Source organism: Helianthus annuus, chromosome 3, assembly GCF_002127325.2.
Source record: "Helianthus annuus cultivar XRQ/B chromosome 3, HanXRQr2.0-SUNRISE, whole genome shotgun sequence".
Classification (NCBI taxonomy): Eukaryota; Viridiplantae; Streptophyta; class Magnoliopsida; order Asterales; family Asteraceae; genus Helianthus; species Helianthus annuus.
Genome location: NC_035435.2, coordinates 23844145 through 23853176, shown reverse-complemented (window position 1 = coordinate 23853176; position 9032 = coordinate 23844145). Strand labels below are relative to the sequence as shown.

At 32.7% G+C, this 9032-nt stretch overlaps 1 long non-coding RNA gene across 1 annotated transcript; it reads left to right on the top strand.

The window, feature by feature from the left end:
• The first annotated feature begins 5764 nt into the window (after positions 1–5764).
• Positions 5765–7006, top strand: LOC110903080. Its single transcript, XR_002571648.2, has 3 exons — positions 5765–5977; positions 6650–6714; positions 6823–7006. It is a non-coding gene; the product is annotated as an uncharacterized LOC110903080 (long non-coding RNA).
• The last annotated feature ends 2026 nt before the right edge of the window (positions 7007–9032 follow it).

The window sequence follows — 9032 nt, the reverse complement described above, 5'->3', positions numbered from 1 at the left end:
TAAATTGTGTCGCTAAAAATATTACTTACGACGCTTAAAGGATATCTTAAGCACTTTAACGGATTCCTATCCAACCGAACAACCGGACAATACCCGGAACATAAAAATATTGCCAAAATTAATATTGATACTATTCTGAGCCAGTTAGGGTCCCTGATTACCCTAACACCCGTATCATAACGCAATAAACAACTAACGAGGTTAGACCTTTATGTAACCGACTTAACATAACTGAACCATAACTGTTTAGTTGAAAACGAACCGGGTGGCCCCACCACCCTAACCAATCGGCCAACAAGGAAGGACAAGGAGAGGACAACTTTTGATTATTTTATTTGGCTATGCGGATATCTAGAACGAGAAACCGATGGACAATAACGACAATTTTCTCTATTTAATCTCACTTCTCACACACACTAACACACACTTAACAAAATCACTCTCTCTCTCCCTTGCCCTCTCCTCTCGGCCGAACACTCACACAACCATCCATCCATTTTCGAGTTCGAGTCTCTTCATTCCAAGTGCATACAAGTCTTGAGGATCGCGTACGACGAAGCTCGGAACAAACGGAAGTTGAAGGACCTCGCGCATTTGCTTTTATCCACACCGTTTTCGACTAGATTCTTCCCTAGCCTCGAGCTAGAGGTATATTGTTTAAAACTCGTTATTAATCGTATCTAAAGTGGTTAAAAGGATTTTTATCGGTTAAATGTCGGTAACCCGCTTCATGAATCTTTAAAGTCTACTAAAAAGTGAAAATCGCTGGATAAAAGAACATAACGCGTGTAAAGGTCGTAGTATTTGAATATGTTGGTCTTTATGGCCCGATCTACGATGTGGTGGCTCTCATCATCGTTTAACCCGACTTTGTTAGGATCACGTATCTTGACATACACTTGTTTCTTTTGTACAAGGGTTAAAAGGTGAAACTCCACCACACGGGAAACATGAACTTGTGTAAAAGTATTTTAACATTAAAAATAGTATTTAAAACGAGCCGATCTACGTATGTACAAGTGGTATATTCGTAGGACCGGGTGTTGAGAAAATCATGTTTTATAAAAGTTGTATAACAGGTTAACAAACGTGATTTTTATAGTCTACAAGTGTATAAACACTTGTGAAATGAAAGATCCGACAAAATAACAATTTTTATAAAAATTGTCGGAAGTTGTAAAGAGTGATTTGTTCCAAAAACGGGGTTTTTGCAAGAATAAACTATTTTATACATAGATCCACTAAATATAACGAGATCTACATAATAGTTTTAGAAAAACTACAAGTTCATGTAATATTGTGATGTTACATACTAGTCTACGAATTCGAAGTGTCGAAACTTGCTGATTATGTTGGAAATTGATTGATTGAAATAAAAGAAGTGATTTTGTAAAAGAAAATGATACGCTTGAAAGCGTGGCCACCTCCAGTTACAGGGGAAACTCTGGCGAAATTTTCTAAAAATATAACACTTAGAATTATTTACAAGTGTTAGACTACTTTTGACATGTTTTCAAAACTATATTTCGCCATGACTTTATTTATTAAATAATCGGAGGTGGGATTTTCACAAAACCAAACGTGATAAATATATATTCGGTAAATATATTTTGTCACAACACTGTTTATGATTATTTTGTGAAAATGTATAAATATTATTTTTAGAGTAAAAATAATATTTACTAACTTGTCAAACCCAAAATAATACAAACGCTTATACGACAAGCATAAAAGTTACAGCGGTAATTTTTATTACCACCTAATCATTAAAACGTAACTTACGCATTACGCGGAAATATTCACCAACACGTATGTTGTCAACGTATTATTTTGGAAAGTATTATGTAAAGAGAAAATATATTATTTTTGAGAAAAATAATTATATTTTGGAATGAGAAATAAAAATATATTAAGTGGGACTTAATGAGATAGTATAAATACACATGTATTTAAATCCCCCATCCTTGGGAAGGAAAGTAAAATACCAAGTATGTACACGAAACGGTTGTCTAACCGTCTCCTAAAAATATAAGTTATAAAGCTAAGGCACGGCCATCCGTCTAATAGAATTAGCGCCTGTAGGTCGTTGCACAGCTTCGGATATTCAGATTACTTGGTAGAGATACGCATTCACTGTGAGTTCATGTCCCCCTTTTCTCTAACTGTTTTCAGTTTACTTAACTGCGGGGGTGAAATACATGTTACTATGATTTACGAGTACTTTACAACGGTATGTTTAATGTAAGGAGGTGTTATACGATCATGTGAGTGGATAGGAACAACATGGGGCCATTAGTCCTCATGGAGGGACCGAGGGACAGGAGCGGTAGATCTATCTGGGTGTAGCGAGCCCAGCCCCCGGCCAAACTAGAAACGGACCGTGGGGTGACTTTGTCCACATACTTTGCCGTGGCGAAATCTGCTAGGTTTGAGTCTCCCTATTTGCACTTCACATATGTCAGTGGCCTTGCAAACCATTGATGATCACAAGTCCTCTTACACTGCTACATACCACAACTATTTTTCTTATACTCACAAAGGTTTTACATACTCACTTACGCATGAACTCGCTCAACATTATTGTTGATTTTTCAACTCACATGTATTTCAGGAAATTAAACGGATCTGGCACGGTATGGAACGTTTTCCGCTGCACTGGTCATGAAGTCATCAGGGTTTAGGGTTGTGTCTCTTACCTGGACAAGACACAATCCCTAAATCACGTTTATGTTTTGTTATAAGTTGTAATGTTACTGAACAAGGTTATGGTTGCATGTTAAAAACAATGGTATTGTATGATGTTTTCAAAAACTTAATGGATGACTTGCATGGTTTTTAAATTCATATAGCTTTGTTATGATTAAGCTATGGTATTAAGAAGTCACACAAATTAACCACGCTTCCGCAAAGCCAGGGTGTGACAGGTTTATAGTGGAGAGTTCAAATGAGAAGAAAAATTTTGTAAGAATAAAAAAAATAAGTTTTAAACCAATAGAAATGCTCTATTTTACTTCATTTAGTATGTGCATTTAATATTATTAATAAGGGCATATAGGTAAATTTCTAATTGTAATTAATTAGCTAACTAATTAAACTTGTAACTCCTTGTTAAATATACTCTTTCAAGATAAAATAATTTAGGGTGAAGGACATTTTTTGACATGCGTAGGATAAATTTTAGTATGTGTATGATAAATTCATAAATGTGTATGATAATTTTAGATATGCGTAGGGTAAGTTTCAGTAAGTGTAAGATATATCTAGGATAAATTTTGAAATGTGTAGAATAAAATGTTTTTTTCTTTATTAATGAGAGATAACATAATTAATGGGGGGAGTTACAAACTATTTAATGTTTTATCATTATGTCCTTTCTTCTTTTTCTTCTCGGATTAAATTTCTTCTCAAATGAACCTCCCCTACGTTTATAAGTTATCTAAATATTATATATTATTTATTGCATATATTTTGTGTATTTATTATTATTATTATTATCATTTTAGCTAGTATTTTTAATATAAATATTGTACGTTTTTTTTACTTTTCTTGGAAGAAGTTTTAGTTAGTGGTGTGCATCCAAATTTATTTCATATATTAATTCTAATAATATATAAACAATAAATATCTTTATATATATATATATATATATGTGTGTGTGTATAGGATTAGGTTCAGCAATGAACACTAGTGTAGCTTGCGAACTGAGTAAACTAATCCTGGCCATACACATGGGTAGATCAATGGTCAGGATTTGATGATAAAATACACTAGTGTATTTTACGATTTGATGATGAGATCCTGGCCATACACGTGTGTAGATCAATGGTCAGGATTTGTTCACTCAGTTCGCAAATACACTAGTGTTCACTATAGAATATATCTATAATATATTAAAAAGGAGAAGTGATGTACAAGATGGTAATTTTGCCACACGTATCAATTTTAAAGCAATATGTACAAGGTGCTTAAAGACATTTAAGTTGCAAGTTCTCCAAAATTTTAAGACACCTTAGGGGTAAGTTAGGGTTTTCACCCATTGAATTGAATGGGATTCGATGCTGACCTGCAAATGAAGCGTCTCTTTGGGGGATTTCAGTATATAGATGATTGAATGAATGTTTCAGTTTTAGATCGGTTGAATTCCTTCAATCCTACTTTAATTCATCTTCTGGTTCCTCTTACTGAATGAATCTACCGGTGATGGTGGCGAAGGGCTTTTTTAAACCCCTAATCGACTTCCAAAATTGTGAGTAATCAAGGAATACCTTCAGAGATATCGAATGGATTTGTAACTGATGGAGAGAAATTGATAGAGAAAGGGACTGAAATTAGGGAACTGCCGATGGTAGCGATCAGAATTCACGAATCAATCAATCTTCTTCAACACTCCTATTTCGACATTAGAACATCCAAAACTTAATCGTTCTCCTTCTACAACATTCATCGACTCTCACTCAGGATTTGAAGGTCAGGTTAATTTGCTGAATTAATTAGTTTCTTAGTCAAACTCATATGTCTTCTTTGCTAAATTTGTGATTAATCCGCAAACCCTAGGTTAACGGTCACCATGAATTCGTCTGGATTTTCTAATCAAATCGTGATTAATTCACAAACCCTAGGTTATCTGTTGATTTATCTGAATGAATGTTAATTAATTCACGAGCTACGACTCTCACTGTAAGTATTTTGCTCAATTGAATTGGTTTTGAGATTCAAATTTAAGTGTAGTTTATGCAAAGTTTTGTTAACAGGTTGTTGTGACATGTAAGGTGACTCTTCTCTGAGAAATTTACAAGTTTTTCTGATGGATTTATTATGTATGAAAGAGTAAATGTGTGTGTATTCATAGGAACATGGCAATCTGAGTCTTTTTCTTTGTCTAATAACTTCGCAGGAAACAAGAAGAGCAAGGAAGATGACAAGCCCACATCTGATATGTTTGTTTACTGATTGTGAGTTTTTGTTACTTTATTTGGATTGACATTTAATGTATTTACCATGTGAGTCAATATCCGATGTTTACTGATTGTGAGTTTCCGATACTTTATATGCATTGAGCGACTTGTTTAAATGCTTTTTTATTCGCTTTTTTACAAAGGAAATCGGTTTGTTTGGTTTTATACAGTTCATATAAGCTAATGTTTTTTGGGTATACATCTGCTTGTAACCCTATGCATTGAAGCCGACTCCAACCTGAAACTGGTTTTAACAAAATTACCCGAAATGTGCACCTCTACCCTCACCCATTAATGTCACCAGTCCTTCAGCAAAAAGGTTGCTAAAGATTCAAAAAGAAAATGTTTTTAATGTAGCAGAACCGGTCGGGTCGATAATGATTGTTTATCGGTCAGTTTTAGTGTTAAAAAGTGTCAACACGCCAAACGGGTCAGCGAGTTTGTGACTTCAGCTATATTGATCTTGTGTTTTGAGTTTTGAAATCTATTAGGTTTAGGTTCCTTGATTGTATTTTGTTTGTTTTAATGTCAGAGCGAAAAATCAGTTACAAGGTTTTGAATGATAGAGAAAGCGTGAAAGATCTAAAGCATGAAGTGGATAGTTTTTGCTCAGTTACTGTCATGATGATTTAGGTTATCCTGTCTTTATTAACAGGCTGTGTCAGGAAAAGCGTTGCAGGACTCTAATATTCGCGAGATGGTATCTGGTGCACGCTCGTTTGCAACCAAACACTCCTTTTCTACTAATAAAGGTATGAGTCAGGCTACTAAGTTTCTTTTTTATCTTATGGGAAACGTTGCATAAATACTTATGAGAAGCTTCGAGAACAGGAAAAAAAACAAAAATAAGTTTAAAGACACGGCTGAAGAAGAAGGTTGAAGAGTCTCCGCCTTGGGTTCAGATTTCACTCACTTTTGGAGAGCTTCCTGAAAAGATTATCATTCTCAGAAGATTGTTTCTGTTTACGTTTATGGCGTTTTGGAGTGTGATGAACTCTGCCAAGGGTGGTCCCGCATTCCAGGTTTGATGTTTTTTTTTCTTGTACTTTTTGAAGCATTTGTGGGCTGTTTGGATATTCACTTTGGTGTAGTGATTATGTGATATTAGACAATTAGATGCATAATTAATTAATAAACATAGTGTAGAAAATAGCGTTTGGAGCTGCAGATAGCCAGATGCAATATAAACAATTTTTCTTTAAGTTAGGTGTAAAATATAAATCAACTTATAATGTAATACCAATTTTAGCAACCAACCTCTATAAATGTAAATGGCTGATGTGACTTGTTCACACCATACCAGCCACCATATATACAAAAAATGCTTCTATGAAAAGAACAGTATTATTTTTTTTGGGTAAAGAAGAACAGTATTAATTTTTAATTACAAGGGATCAACTCATCTATATTAAACGGGTTAAAACTGAAATCTTTTTTATTTGACCCGTTTGAGATAAAACAATTTCCTTTTTTAAACCCGTTTGAGATAAAATACTAACCGGATCATACTAAAAGCTTAAAACTGCAGTTTCTTTTTATTTGACCCGTTTGAGATAAAACAATTTCCTTTTTTAAACCCGTTTGAGATAAAACACTAACCGGATCAACTCATTCATACTAAACGGGTTAAAACAGCAATTTCTTTTTATATGACCCGTTTGAGATAAAATAATTTCCTTTATTGTGCTTGGTAGTGTAACAACCTATGAAAACAAAACATGATGCTCAGAGACTGATGAACTTGATTATGCTAATGAAGGTAACTATATACTACTTAACTAATTATGCTTGTTTTTTTTTATTTATTTTCCACTTAACCCTCAGCTGCACTTGTGCGAAAATTTTCTTGAATTGCTTCATGTGACAGGAAGATTGGTATCTTTTAGTTACACAAAATATAAAGTAAACCGGATGATGGAGGCTGAAGACGTACAGGACTAACGTAATATGGTCTTCCCAATGTTTTTTATGTTTAAAGCTCGCGAAATCTTTTTTTTTTATAGTTGCAAGAATTTTGTTGAAGTTATGTAACTTAGCTATATAATCAAATATAATCAAAGAATATTTACCGGTATATGTTTTTCTTCTAAATACTTGCACATAGTTAAGTGGTTAACATCCTTTAGCATGAAATCCTTTAAGTGATGGTATATATTGTTTTAAGAGATTTCTATCCATAAGCATCATATTTGATTAAAGATGCATATTTCCCGAAAAGGAAACCCACTTTTAACCACTCACTTGAAACCTCAGGTTTATAGATCCATATCGTGGGTAAAATACGTAAAACCTGTCGCGTAATGTGCGGCCAACAAACATAAATACCCGCGGCAACGCGCGGGCATTCCCACTAGTATATATATATATATATATATATATATATATAGGATGAGGATCATGAGTGAGCAACATCCTTGGTTGTGAACCTTGTGAACTAATCTCAACCATTCATTTTCCATCTTGATCAAAAGGGTATGGATGTCACTTTGCTGAAATAGTAAATTAGAGAATATCAGTTACCAAAATTATATTAACTACTTTTGCTATAATCAAGTATGTGTTATTCTTTCTATAATCTTTAGTTGATCAATTATCATATATGTCTATAACTGGACTCTCCATATATTATCATTAAACAAATTAGGTCCACTTTAATCAATTATTTAATGAGAAAAAATTTATACATCATGAACCTGGTATAATAACGAAAAACAAGAATTTCAATGTTTTTAAGTTTTAAAATCATTATATTCACAAATTCAATTACTATTTTCAAAGCATAAATATTGGGTTTTTCATATGTGTAATTTGTTTGTTTGTAGTTTTGTTTTTAGAATGAGGCGAATTATGTGGTATTTAATCAATTTCCATGGCTATTAGTAATATTAATTTCCATTGTGCCTGTTAAATTACATGCGTTTTGTTCAACATTTTCGTTTAATTTTATATTGTACATATATGTACCACACTAATATATCAAATGGTACATGAAGAAGATGAACGTTGATAATAAGCGTTATTATTATACACAGATGTATATTTGTTTTGAAAGTTGTGTAATATATGTACATGTGTGTACATAACTATTTTTGCTTAATTCATGTTGTACATATATGTACAACACTGATATATCAAATGGTATACGAAGAAGATACTCGTTGAGAATAAGCATTACTATTATACACAGATGTATATTTTGTTTGAAAGTTGTGTTATATATATACACATGTGTATATAGGGAACTGTTTTTTACGTAACACATATATAGACATATGTACAAAAAATAACATATTTGTACACATATGTACATTCAATGTATATAGCTACATTTATATATGTATCTTTAATCTAGATAAATTATACACTACCTGAGAACAAAAATAACATATTTTTTGATTAAAAAATGAAACCTTCAAATAGAAAAGAGTAGACAATTGGTTTAGTTGAAAGTCAAAGAAACAAAAATGGCGAGTTTAATGGGATTGTAAATCCAAAACAGGAATTATGGTTGTCAGGTTTCCAAAAATGAAGGAATGCATTTTACATATTTACCCTCCTATCTTTTAATATAAAGAGAAATTATGAAATATAATTGCAATCTTGCCATTCATAAAAAAACTCTAGATCTCTATAATCAATGGCCAGGATTTGTTCATTCAGTTCACAAATATAATAGTGTTCACTCTAGAACCCCACTATATATAGGATGGGGATCATGAGTGAACAACATCCTTGGTTGTGAACCTTGTGAACTAATCTCAACCATTCATTTTCCATCTTGATCAAAAGGGTATGGATGTCACTTTGCTGAAATAGTAAATTAGAGAATATCAGTTACCAAAATTATATTAACTACTTTTGCTATAATCAAGTATGTGTTATTCTTTCTATAATCTTTAGTTGATCAATTATCATATATGTCTATAACTGGACTCTCCATATATTATCATTAAACAAATTAGGTCCACTTTAATCAATTATTTAATGAGAAAAAATTTATACATCATGAACCTGGTATAATAACGAAAAACAAGAATTTCAATGTTTTTAAGTTTTAAAATCATTATATTCACAAAT